This window comes from Lutra lutra, chromosome 9, assembly GCF_902655055.1.
Source record: "Lutra lutra chromosome 9, mLutLut1.2, whole genome shotgun sequence".
Taxonomy (NCBI): domain Eukaryota; kingdom Metazoa; phylum Chordata; class Mammalia; order Carnivora; family Mustelidae; genus Lutra; species Lutra lutra.
Window position 1 is genome coordinate 132,828,754 of NC_062286.1, and position 14,009 is coordinate 132,842,762.

A 14,009-nucleotide genomic window follows, 5' to 3' on the forward strand; every position below is an offset into this window, starting at 1 on the left:
TCCCCCATGCCCTCACTCCCTCCACTCTCCCGGGCCCTCTGTCACCTCAAGGCCTTTGCACTTGCCTCCTCTCCCTCAGAGAGCATACGCTGGCTCCTCCAACTGTCCCTCTCTGGTTTGCACCCAGTGTCTTCCCTGTTGAGATGTTTTTCTCCAAAGCACTTGTCACCATCCAACAAACCATATTTTCACTGTTCACAGTTTCTGTGTTGACCATCTTGCCCACCAGAATGTCTGTTCCCTGCGAGTAGAAACATTGTCTACTCTGCTCACTGTCCAGTCGCTGTTGCCTCGTGTCTCTTGTGCAGGAGGTGCACGCTTGGTAAAATTTTGCTGAATGGTGAATGAACACATGTGTGCCCCTAAGAAATACAGAATGGCCACCACACTTATGGGGTGCTTTCTATGTGCTGGGCACCATGCCGAGCACCTCACATGGACTGACTCATTAAACTTACACAGCCGACTCAAGAAAGAGAAAACCAAGGCACAGAGAGGTTAAGTAACTGGCTCTGGGTCACAGAGCAAATAAGTGGCAGAGCTAGGAGTCGAACTTTGACTTCTTTTTTTACTGTTGTCATTTTGCTCCTTCTACCTTTGGGGTCGGTGTAATTACAACTTTTTAAATTGCAGTAGAACAGAGTCTGAGTCTTTATCTTGGCCTGCCCAGCAACTCTGGCACAGAGGGGCCCATTTTGTTCCCAGTCTTCTAAAAAAAACCTCACACACCCTTCTCCAGCCAGGAGGCAGCCAAAAGTGTGTGGCAATAAGGGAGAGGGGTGGACAGGGAAAAGAGAGCTCTGTCCCCAGCGGTACTGGGGTGGGGTGCGTGCCCCCTGCAGACCAGGAGAGAGGCTTCCAGACTAGGAGCTCCATGAGGTTGGGACCACCCACCTGGTCTGATTTCCCTGTGCGCCATGGGCCTTGGACGCACTCTGGGCACCCCCAGGTGGCTGTTCTATTCCTTCCTTGCCCCTCCTAGCTAGTGGTCGCTCTCAGAGATCCTGATGTTCCTGGGCTTGTGGCAGGAAGGAAAGAAGGGCAGGAAAGAGAAAAAAGAAAAAAAGGAGGATCTGGAAGAAATATACCCACTGCTCATAGGGATTTTCTTTGGGTGTAGGTTCAGGTGCTAGTGAGGAAGAGGATTTTCGATAGAATTGTTACTTGTACTTCTACTATCATTGCTTCTTCCAAAGAGCCTCTCTTGACTTACAATCAATCAATCAATCAATCAATCCTTTAAGGGAGAAACCAGATACTCCCATGGGGACTTGAAAGGTACCCACACGGCTGACAAGTGCAGGCAGCAACTTGTACGGCAGCCTGAAAAGATAGTACGATCCCATTTCTGTAAAGTTTTACCTCCCCATGCACTGTTGCCTTCTCGGAGAGGGAAATGTGTGCCCTGCGGGGTCCGCGGGGCTTCTGTCTGGATGGCACGGATGCTGGGGTTTTAATTCCCTTCTTGAGAGATCTCTGAATTTTCTGTAACGAGCATGTGGTTTTCTTTCTAAACAAACAACCCACACACAACACACACACACACTGAAGAAGGACGTTCAAGAGATGGCAACATCCCAGGGTGAAGACAGTTACCGTGTCTATTTCCCGAGGGCTGTGGGGTGACATCTGGGAGCCGTTCGGGGCCCCTTGTGGGCACCGCTGTGAGCTTTGTCCTTAGCCTCCGTGTCTCTGGGCAGCATTGTCCAGCCCCCAGAGGCCATTACTCCCTGAAAGCCCGAGTATTTACTGTGCAGGGCTGTCTGCCCAGGGGTGGGTCGGTCCTGAGCAGGAGAGAGAGACAGACAGAACGCAGGCAGCTCACGGGACCTGCCCAAGAACACACAGCTGGGAGGCCACGGGATTTCTTTGGGATGGCTTTGGATTTTTTTTAATGCCTTCATTGAACTACAATTCACGTACCATATGTTTCTTCCCCTTAAAGGGCACAATTCAGCAGTTTCTAGCAAGTGCGCAGGATCGTGCAACCATCCTCACCGCGTCTTCCAGAGCATTTCATCACGAATCAAGAACCCCCATGCCTAGGAGCAGCCACTCCCCCTCTCCTCCTCCCCGTGGCCCCTGGTGACCACTAACCTGCTTTCTGTCTGTAAGGACTGTCCCCTTCTGGACGCTTCAGGCGCACGTGGAATCCTAGAAGTGAGCCCACACGGCCTGTGTGCCCCTTTGGGGCGGCTTTCCCTTGGCGTCGTGTGTTTGGGGTCCCTCCACGTAGCGTGGCCACGCTCTGTTCTTTCCGTGGCCCATTACTTGCCACTGGTGGACATGCCGCGTTTCGTCCACCCACGCGGCAGGCGATGGACTTAGGAGTTGGGCCGCCGGACACACTTCTGCACACGTGCCTGCACGGCCCCCCGAGCGGTCGGCAAGTGTTCACGCGGCCCTGCCCCCTTGCCACACTTTGTTGGCATGGGGGGGGGTTATTGTGTATTTTAGCCGTTTTAGCAGGTGAGTGTGTGTGACAGTCTTCTCAAGATGGGACTGACTCACAAGAGACTGCCACATGGAATGTACCAACTGGGATGTTTTTCTTTCTCTTGGGAAATAAAAGGAGAGCTATTTGGGGCCCATGCGGTAACTCTCTTTAGACACCAGGATTGGAACGGGGTCTTCCCTGCCCCAGGGTCAGGGTGACTTCTGCGAGCAGGACCCACTTCCCAAGGGGAAGGAGAAGCTGCGGTGCCCTCACTCTCCCACGTGGGGCTCTGCTCTGGGCCAAGGGCAGGTCTGCGAAGGTCAGGAGACTCCCCGCCGGGAGACCCTGCCATGGGAGCCCCTGCCATGGGAGCTCAGTCCTTCCTGCACTCAGCGCGCATGCACCCAGCCCCTACTGTGTGCCAGGCCCTGTTCCAGGCACCAGCAGGGCAGCAGCGAGTACATAGCAAGTCCCTGTTCTCAGATAGTCCAGGGAGGGGGTGATGTTGCCTGGCAAGAGTGCAGGGTGCCAGCTCGGTCTGGGATGTGGGGGGTATTTGGGGAGCCTTCACAAAGCTGGTAAAGGAGGAGGAGTTAGCCTGGCAGAGAGAACTGAGCAGGAGGAGGAGACTACAGGCAGAGGGAATGGCAAGTGCAAAGGCCCTGAGGTGGAAATGTACTTGGTGTGTTCAAGTGGAGGTCAGTGTGGCTGGAGGGGAGAGAGGAAGGAGATGGGGTGGGAGAGGCTCGCAGTGGCCTGCCTAGGACTGAGGGGCCAGGTGTTCGGATCTTATTCTTAGGCATGGGAAGCTGCCAGGGGATTTATACACAGAGGAGTGACTCTTCTGTGTGTGGGAAATAGACTGAGGGGACTGAAAGGAAGTGGGAGACAGGAGAGGAGGCACCTGCAGGCGGTGGCTTCCGCTGGAGAGTCAGGAGGAAGAAGGGGCGGGACACGTCCTTGTGCCTGTGCCAGGGCTGTGGAGGGCTGTGTGTGGGGGGGTGATTCTAGCACAGCCAGCTGTGGGCTTGAGCCCTGAAAGGGGAGGACAGTGGGTAGTGGTGCCAGTTGACAAAATCGGGCCTTCTGGAGAGGAGACAGGGAGGGAAATGGTGAAATGTATTTCTCTAGAATTCTCTTCTCGCCCAACCTTCTCCCAGCCATCTCTACCGGTCCCCTAGCAACCTCCACGTTGCCCGAGTCCTGGCCTTCTGAGTCCTGGTCTCTGAGGCCTCACACTAACTGAGCGACAGACCCCAGACCCTGCCTAGCCCTCCCCCACTTCCTCGCTGGCCCTCTATGCTTCCCCACCTGTGAGCTCTGAGTTGGGGAGGACCTGCTGCCGCTCCTGACACAAAGCAGGCTCTCAGGGAATATAGCCGCTGAATTAAAGAAGGCTATGGATGGCCTTGGTGGAGAACACAGTACTAGGGAGCCATGGAGGAGTCTGGAGGGAGGGATGGCTGAGTTCTCTTGCTCATTCTCCCCCTCTTCTCCCAGGCCTGTGGGAGGGCAGAGGCTCTCTGGGATCTTGACTGAGGTAGAGCGACCGGTTCCAGGGCCCAGGAATGAAGCTCATCACCACAGCCAGTCCTCCAGGAAATGCATACCCTCTTACTCTCACGTCCCCATTTTGGAGAGGAGGGGACTCAAATCCCAGAGGGAGGTGGTTTGCCCAAGGTGACCCCCAGGTGATAAGGGCAGAGCAGGGATTCGAGTCTCCACCTGCCTGGCTGCATAGTTCTCATCCAACCTTTTGTCCTCAAAAAGGCTTTTTAGAAAAAATAAAAATAAAAAGTCAGGACCCAAGGGGCAGGGAAGAATTCCTCTCTGTAGAGGCCTTTCTAGAACATCTCAGGAGTAAATACAGACACGTGCCAGCATCTGGGTCTGGCGTCCTCTGCGGAAGAGCCTGGAGGCTGGGGTCCGGGGGCAGGAGGAAGACTGACTTGTCACACTTTTCTTTCCGAACTCTTGCGATTGTTATTATTTTAAGTGTTAAGGAAAGTATAACAATCCGACAGAGATACATGTACCTGAAGAGTTCAGCTCAATGTCTTTTTTCAAAATGAATTCACCTGGTGGACCAGCGTCCAGATCAGGAAACAAGAAACAGAACATTCCAGTCCTCCAGAAGCCAACTTCTTTCATCTGAGGGGTTCATCCACATGGCAGAGTGTATCAGGAAAGTGTGTCTTGGGGTGTCTGGGTGGCTCAGTGGGTTAAGCCTCTGCCTTTGGCTCAGGTCATGATCCCAGGGTCCTGGGATCGAGCCCCAGAGCATCGGGTTCTCTGCTCAGCAGGGAGCCTGCTTCCCTCTCTCTCTCTGTCTGCCCCTCAGCCTACTTGTGATATCACTCTCTGTCAAATAAATAAATAAAATCTTAAAAAAAAAAAGGGAATGTGTTCCTTTTTAGCACTAATGAAGTACTTCACCGTTTGCCTATTTCACGGTGTGTTTATTCGTTCGGCAGAGGATAAACCTTGGAGTTGTTTCCTTTCTTTTTTTTTTTTTTACAATTATGAATAAAGCTGCTATCAGCATTCACGTGAAGATTTTTATGTGAACATAGATTTTCATTTCTTTTGCGAGAAATACCTAAGATGGGATTGTTGGGTTGTAGTGTAAGCATGCGTCTGACCTGATAAAAAGAAAATCCTGCCAAGTTGATTTCCGGAGCTCTGTGCCACGTCCCTCCGAACGCTGTGCCCCCACCCCCACGGGAAATGTGTGAGAGAGTTCCCGTTGCTCCACATCTCTGTCAGCACTTGGCATTTCCAGTTTTTGGTTTTGTTTTTATTTTAGCCATTCTAGTAGGTGAGAAGTGGTGTCTCACCGTGCGTGTGTCTGTGTTTAACTGCTTCCTCAAGGTAGAATACAATAAAGTCCATACATAAAGGTCAACATTTGACAAGTTTGGGCACATATCCCACGAGTGAAATTAGCACGGTTATGACCGTGAACATATCCGTCACCCCCAAAAGTCTCCTTACGCCTCCTCTTTGACTTCCCTCCCTCCCTCCTTCCCACTCCCCCCATCCCCAGGCAACCAGTGATCTGCTTTCTGTCACTACTGATTAGTTTGCCTTTTCTAGAAATTATAGAAATGGAATCGTATGGTCTGTCCTCTTTTTTTGGTCTGGCTTCTTTCACTCAGCGTAATGACGGAGGTTCAGCGATGGATCCACAGTCGTTCCTTGTTCCTGCTGCGTCCTACGGTGCCAGTACGGGGATAGACCACTGCCCTTTGGATGGACATCTGCATTGTTTCGTGTTTGGGGAGATGACAAATAAAACTGCTATAAGCATCCATGGGCGAGTCTTTGTGTAGACCCGGGTCTCCGTTCCTCCGGGTCAGTGTGCAGGAATCCAGCTGCTGGACTGTGTGAGAAGAAAATGCTTCACTTTTTCAGAAACCATCAAACCATTTTCCGAAGTGGCTGCACCATTTTGCTCTTGGGCCAACAGTGCATGCATGAGACCTCTAGGTCTTCCACATTTCTCTCTCACCCACACTTGGTATGGCTGGTCTTTTAGATCTTAGCTGTCCTATTGGGTGTTTAGTGGTATCTCATTGTGGGTTTTTTTTTTTTTTTTTTTAAGATTTTATTTATTTGACAGACAGAGATCACAAGTAGGCAGAGGCAGGCAGAGAGAGAGGAAGGGAAGCAGGATCCCCACTGAGCAGAGAGCCGGATGCGGGACTCAATTCCAGGACCCTGGGATCATGATCTGAGCCGAAGGCAGAGGCTTTAACCCACTGAGCCACTCAGTCGCTCCTCTCATTGTGGTTTTAACTGGCATTTTCCTAATGACTAACAATACCAAACACCTTTCCATGCGCTGATTTACAATCCAGGCATTTTAGTGAATACCCACAATATTTAGATCTTTTGTCCATTTCTTAATTGATTTCTTTTTTGGGGGGGGAGGAGTTCTTCATATATTCTGGATACAATTTTTTTTTTTAAGTCAGATATACATTTTACAGATACTTTCTCCCTAGTCTGTGGGGATTTCTTTTCTGATCATATCCTCTGTCCACTTTTCATTGGGAAAATCAATGGTCTTAGTGATGTTTAAGAGAGCTTCGTGTTTCTTCTAATCTTCACTTTGGGCCACAGACCTTGCCTGTCCCAGCTCAGGGGGCTGCAGCAGGGGGCGTGGAGAGAGGGTCATTAGAGAGTCTAGCGATGGAGAAATTCCACCCCTGGCCTTGATGGCATGGCCTCACTTTCTCTTCCCTCTAATGGGGACTGCTAAGTAGCCCCTCCTTGGCCCGAGAGAGAGTCATCACTTACCCTGCGCAGGAAGCGTTGCTCTCGTTTTCATCACTGAGGTTGTCTGTGTGTGGTTTCCAGTGCAAGCGTCAGGTTCAAAGCTCCGCTCTGCTGCTCCCTGGCCGCAGGACCCCGGGCCAGGACCTTCCACCACGTCTCCCCATCCGCAGAGTGGCCGATGAGGGGTGTGAATACACAATGTACATAAAGTGCTCGGCACAGAGTAAAGGCTGCAAAACCAAGTATTATTGTCTTTCTTTTTTTTCCAACTAAAAATCGAACCAGTTTAATGAGATATCAGATTTTTGGCTGGTTGCAGCTGGAGGGGCTGGGAAAGCAGGTCTGTGTCCGAACAGATGGGGGCATGACGGCCCCTGCACCAGTGTCACCGTCCCCTCCCATGAATCAGCTTACTTCCTCCTCTTAGCGGCTCTCTGCGACCAGAGCTAATGACCACATTCGGCAGAGGTGGAACCGGGGTCCTTCATGGCTTCACCTCCCTCCTCCAGGCCCCCACACCTGAATCTGGCCCGTGATACCACACAAGGGAAACACCATGTCTCCCCCACAGCTGTCTGGGGGCTGAGGGGGCACAGGAGGCGGTGACACCCGGGACCCAAAATACTAATGAAAGGAGGGACTGATGATTAAAGTTAGGTGCAACCGTGTCCTGCTTAAAATAATCGAAATGGAAACAAGAATCCTGAGAGGTATACCTGTGTCCATCTGGTAAAGTAAGGACAAAAAATATTTTAAGAATTTAAGAATTATTTTATTTATTTTTGTCCTTCCCGCTCTTGGCCGGACCTGCGAATATGGGAACATATTTCATCTCATTGGTGATAGTGACCATGGTAGGTCACCTTTGGGGATAGGTCAGGGACAGGGACAGACATGAACCAAGCCTGTTTTCATATTACTGGTTGCTTCTAAAAGCCTGTATCAAGGGGTGCCTGGGGGGCTCAGTCAGTTAAGCATCTGGCTCTTGATTTCGGTTTGGGTCATGATCTCAGGGTTGTGAGCTCAAGCTCCATATTGGTCTCTGTGCTGAGATTCCCCTTCTCCCTCTGCCCCTACCTCTATGCGTGTGATCTTCCTCTCTCTCAAAAAAATAAATAAAATCTTTAAAAAAAATTTTTTTTAAGTCATCATTAAATACAGGCAAAATCCTGGTTGACAGCTGACTAGTCGAATATCTTCTTGTGGCTCCTGGTTGAAATCCCAACAGTCACTTAAAATATAAACATGTATTTATTATAAAGGAGTCAAATATGGTCCTATTTTAATTATTGTGAACGTGGCCAAGTGTATAAAAACAAGAAGGTTCAAATAAATAAAATCTAAGAAAACAAATCGATGTTTCATGTAAAAGCAATAACTCTGGATGAAACTCAAGAGTTTATTTTCTGGAGCAAATGTTTCCAAATAATTAAATGATAATGAGTAGCAGAGCAGTAGAATTAATTCTAATACTTATATCATTATGTGGTTTGCTAGCTTTCATAACAAATAATAAAATTCATATTAAGAATATAACCTTTAAGAATGTAATATTTTTCAGTTATTTAATTTCCTCTAGGTCCCTGAGACTTTTAGGAAAAAAGTCTTACTTAGGCCTATTCAGAAAGTGAAGGAAGATTTGGAGAAAATGAGGAACACACATGTTTTTTGTCCATGCCAATCAAACTTCAGAACAATGGACATCATGAGGGAGTCTTAGGTACATACTTTTTTTAAAAAAAGCTTTTATCTATTAGGACGCCTGGGGGGCTCAGACAGTTAAGTGTCTGCCTTCTGCTCAGGTCATGATCTCAGGGTCCTGGGCTCAAGCCGGGCATCGGGCTCCTTGTCAGCAGAAAGTCTGCTTCTCCCTCTCCCTCTGCTGCTCCCCCTGCTTGTGCTCTCTCCCTTTCTTGCTCTGTCAGATAAATAAATACAATCTTAAAAAAAAAGATTTTAAAAAATTATTTGAGAGAGAGAGAGTACAAGCAGGGGGAAGGGGAGGGGTAAAGACGGGAGAAGATAGAGAAGGAGGGAGCCCTACAAGGGGTTCATTCCAGGACCCTGAAATCATGACCTGAGCCGAATGCAGACGCTTCACCGGCTGAGCCCCCTAGGCGCCCTTGAGCTCACACTTTAAACCGATGACTTTCAGGAGGAGGTAATAATAAAACGGACTGATCATTTCTTTTTTTTTTTTTTTTAAGATTTTATTTATTTATTTGAGAGAGATCACAAGTAGGCAGAGAGGCAGGCAGAGAGAGAGGAGGAAGCAGGCTCCCTGCTGAGTAGAGAGCCCGATGCGGGGCTCGATCCCAGGACCCTGGGATCATGACCTGAGCCGAAGGCAGAGGCTTTAACCCACTGAGCCACCCAGGTGCCCCTGGACTGATCATTTCAAACTGTCTGATAGAATCTTACCTCCCCTTTTCTCCCATACTCATGTCCCAGTCCATGTCCAGAAAACAGATTTAACCCTGAGGATGTCAGCAAAATTTATACACAGGGGAGGACGGGTGGCTGGTGAGACACAGGGCTGAAGAAGGGATGGAAAGGTAGGGGGCGGGGGGAGGGTCAATGCAGGGGGGAGACAGAGAGGGTCCTGCAGAGCTCACAGAGCAGGTGGGTATGGCTAAGGACATTGAGGCTCAGAGAGGTTAAGAGACCTACTGAGGTCTGTGTCTGACTTCATGTGGGGGGACATGTGGCGGTGGCGCTGATAGCTCAGGTGGGCCACAGCCCCTGGCGAAAGGAGCCAGGTGCAGAGATGATGTCAGGGCAAGGCTGGACAAAGGTCAAAGACAGGTGCGTGGGGGACCAGGAGGAGTATAAATGCAGACGATAAATGGGTATAAAGATGTATTTGGGCCTGGGTCTGGATCAGGATTTGGAGGGGGAAGGGAATAAGAAAATGGAAAGAACTAGGTGGGGGACCCAAAGAATAACAGAGAGAGGTGCTCAGTGAGAGGGGAGACCAGCAGGAAGGATGGGAGAGGAGATGCGGATGAGGCAGGCCGGAGGGAGGCAGGGGAAGGGGGACAGAGAGACGGGTGCACAGTGAGAGCTCAGGCCCTTCGCATGCTCCCTGGGAAGGCACAGAGGGAAGCCTGGCCTCAGCAGAGGAAGGACCAAAGCAGCAGTGGACGATGGCAGAGGGAGGTCAAGGCAGGGTGAGGGCCGGTGCAGAACAGGGGTGGTGGGAGACAGCCGAAAACCAGAAGAGGAGGGAAAGATGGTTTAAACCCTGAGTGACACTGGCAGGTGAGAGGTGGTGTGACACCGAGAAAGCTGGGAGCACAGGGAGCAGCTGGGCGCCGGGGAGGTTGTAGGAGCACTACCAGTGAGGACATGGGAGACCCTGGGGAGGAAGCTGGGGAGGTCTGTGGGTTAGGAGAGGTTTCCTGTGGGTGAGAGGCTGTCACAAGAAAGGTGGGCGCAGTAGGAGAGCAGCTGGGTGACACAGTGGGAGGGGGTTCTCTGAGTGGGGGTGGCCTGTGGGGTGGTGGGAGGACAACCACGTGGTACACGGCTGGGAGCGCTGGGGCTCTGAAGAATGCCCAGGGGAAGCTGGCCGGAGCAAAGGGACTCAGCTGCTGTCCTCTGTTGGGTCTGGTGTGGATAGGGAAATGTGAGGCTGTGTGGTGGAGGGGACAGTGTGACAAACCTCGTGGCACCCTGGGGACAACGTGACATAGACTGAGGTCCCTGCAGCTCCTCTGGGTTCTGAGATGCTTGGAGCAGAGAGCAAGAAGCTGCATGAGGCTGGCAGGTGGGGCGGGGGGAGTTAGGGCTGGGGGGCCCTGCGTAGAGGAGCCAGATGGGACCCCACTGTCCTCAGGTGAGCCGTGCCCAAGAAGCCCCCAGCTCCCAGGACACCCTACTCCTCTCTGGCTGCTGTGTGTGTAAGCGAGATGTGGGAGAGTGTCCTCGAAACAAACCAGAGATACACAGACAGGTTCCCTTACCGGGTGTTTTGTCCTTCTGTCCTCTGGATTCCCTTCCAGGTCACAGAAGCTGTAAGCACCCCCTGCCGGCGATGCAGACGTGGCCCTCCTCTGAGCGGACTTGGTATGACTTTTGCTATGAGCATCTTCGCATAGAAATGGGCCACCGTGAGGAATCCCACCGCTACTTGGTGCAGGGTGGGCACTGACCTGAAGTTCTTCTTCCCTTTGTCCCTCCCCCACTGCCCTGGCCAGTCCCTGTGCTAAAAGACAGGGAATCGGACCTAGCCTTGCCCATGTCGCATCAACGGACCCCATCATTATGAGTGCAAGGGATTGGTTCAAATCCCAGCTTGACTACCACCTGCTGAGGGACCTCAGTAGGTCTCTTACCCTCTTTGAGCCTCAATGTCCTCAGCTGGAGAGGGGGAAATTGTACAGATTCCTAGACTGACAGAGTGGAGGAAAAGAATGGGAAAAAATAATCCAAGAGATAACTCTAGTAAGTGACTAACAAATGCTGACAAAGCAGGCTCCTGCCTCAGGGCCTTTGCACAGGCTGTTTCTGTCACCTGGAACACCCTTCCTTTATTTATTTATTTAGGATTAATTTATTTATTTTAGAGAGACAGAGAAGAGGGAAGGGTGGGGGGTGGGGAGAGAGAATTTCAAGCAGACCCCTGGGCCGGGATCTCCAGGGGGCTCAAACCCAAGACCATGACCTGAGCTGAAACCAAGAGTCAGATGCTTAAGGCAGCCACGCAGCTGCCCCTGGAACACCCTTCCTTTAGATGCCCACATGACTCCAACCTTCAAAGAGACCTTTTCTGTCCACCCTATGACCACATCATGCCCCACCTCTCCACTTTCTCTCCTCACCCCCCTTTCCTGATTTCTTTCCCTCCACAGCACTCACCACCACCTGACATTTTCCCTTAGGTGTTTATTTGCCCGTGTCTGGCTCCCCCGCTGGACCGCCAGCCACAGGAGGGCAGGGAAGTCTGTGGGCCGTCCCATCACCATGTCTAGGCCAGCGCCCTGCACCTAGTAGGTGCCGCACAGAGAAGCGGGAGCTCCGCCCACATGCCTCACAGTGATGCCACCCCCTCCCTCTGCCCCCGCGGACAGTTATTTTAACTGCCCAGCCTGGTTTGCCGTCGCCAAGCCGGTGTGGGTTTCGGAGGAGCCTTTCCCCCAGGAGTTTGCTGGAAGGGTCTCTTGGCCTCTGCGGCTCTCCCCGCACCTTCCAGGAGGACTGGACCCTTCCAGGAGGGCTGGACGCCCGCCGATGGTGTGGCTGTTATTTCAAATGCATGTTTATGAAGGTGGACCTCTGGGGCGCGTCCCGTCGCGGGAGGGGCCCCTTCTGTCCCAGCGCTCTGGGCCGGCCCGCCCGCGGCCTCGCAGGCGGGCGCCCCTCCAGGCCACGGCCCCCTCCCTGCCGGCCCCCAGCGAGACGAATGCAGCACACGGCGGCCTTTATGGGGCCCGCAGACAGCGCGTCGCCAGGCTAACCCTGCGTGGAAAATTCGGAGGTGGAAGGCAAGGCGCCTTAATGAGGGGGCCGCCGGCGGCGGCGGCGGCGGCGGCGGCGGCCGCGGCCGCGGCCAGGGGGTGGCGGGGGGCTGCGGCCCGACCGGAAACGTGAGCCGGCTCCGCGGACGTGCCACCCCGCCCCGCGCATTCTCTGCACCCCCCGCCCCCCCTACCCCCGGGACCGCGCGCCCCGAGGTCGGCAGGTGGGGAGGTGGGGGGGTGGGGGGACGGCAGGGAGGGGGGCGCCAGCGGCCAGACTCTCTCCTGGAGCCTCGCTGACCTCTTGGTGAAATGGGCCCGACCCCCGCCCCCAACCCCACCCCGACTCGGGGAGGGGAAGGACCGAATGCGCTGACCTGCGCGGTGCTGGCCGGCGCGTGGGAAGCCCGGGACAAACTAAGCGCGTGTGGAGACTGTTCACGTGACTAGTTCATCAGCTGCAAGGTCGGGGCCGAGATACTCAGGAGAGGGCCCCCGGGCCGGTCGGATTTCCGGGCGGTCCCCACCGCCTGTGGTGAGGCCTGAGCCAGACTTGAAATCCAGCCCTGAAGACAAGGCCACGAGGTCAAGGTTATGGATCAGGACCCGGAGAGGGACCGAGCTGAGTGGCCAGCCCCAGCGCTGCCGTGGGAGTCCTGAGTCAGCCAGCATGTCCCAGGACCTGTTTTCTCATCTGTGAAGTGGGCCTGGGCCAGGAACAGAGCCCTGTGCTGGAGGAGAGCAGGGCGCAGGACTGCCAGCCTCTGGACTCCTGGGCTTGCCCCAGTGGGGGTGACAGAGGGATTCCCTGGAAAGAGGAGAACGAGTGTGTGCCGGAGCGGATATAATTCACCCCCTGCGTTCTTGGGCTGGAAAGAGAGAGAGGGAGGGAGGAAAGGAGGATGTACAGAGGAAGGGGAGACTGGTTACCAGGGGTGGGGAACTTGGAGAGAGAGTTCATGGAGGCCCCACTTCAGACTGACTCAAAGAAGGCAGAAAGCAAGGCTGAAGGCAGCCGGACAGCAGCCCACACTGGCTCCTCCCTCCACCCCAGGTCTTCCCCCTGGTGTCACCGCCTCCTCTTTCCCTGACTTCTTCCAGGCCTCTACTCAAAGGTCAGCTGCTCAGAGAGGCCTTCCCAGACCACTGTCTAAACACACTCCCAGCTTGGGCCTTTCTCTTTGCCCTGGCCCTGATTTCTTTCTTTTCATTATATTTATATACTTTTTTTGGTTCATGTTTTTCATCTGCATTCACCACTTGCCCGTGAGCTTGATGAGGATGGGGACTTTGTTCACAGCTGTAGCCTCTGCACCCAGCCTGGCAGACAGTAGGTGCTCAATAAATGACCGAGGGATGAGTGAATGACCGGACAGAGCCAGGCAATGGAGGACAAAGAAAGCCTCCTCTTTGTTTCTGCTGGTTCTGTTTCTGGCTTATAGGGGACAGTTTCCTGAGCTACAGACAGGCACACAGAAGATCAGGCAAATAGCTGGGCAGGGGACAGAGAGCTCTAGGGACCACTGGCTGTTCCTTCCTCCGGGGGCCCCACAGTGGGAAGCAGCCCCGGCAGGGCAGTCGGGCCTGGGAGCTGGGAGCCTGCTCTGTCATGGCCACTGGTGAGAAATCTCACACCTCACATGTTGTAAACACAGCTCGCTTGGCTCCCTCCTGGCTGGGGCAGTTGGGTGGATCTGCCTTGGGTTGCCCTGCTGGGAGGTGTGTATGGTGGGGCCTCCTAGGCCCTGGGATTCTCTTCCTGGGGATGGGGCAGGGGTCTAAGGTTTCCACACACAGGCTAGTGTAGAGCTCAAGGTGAGCCAACCTTCCAG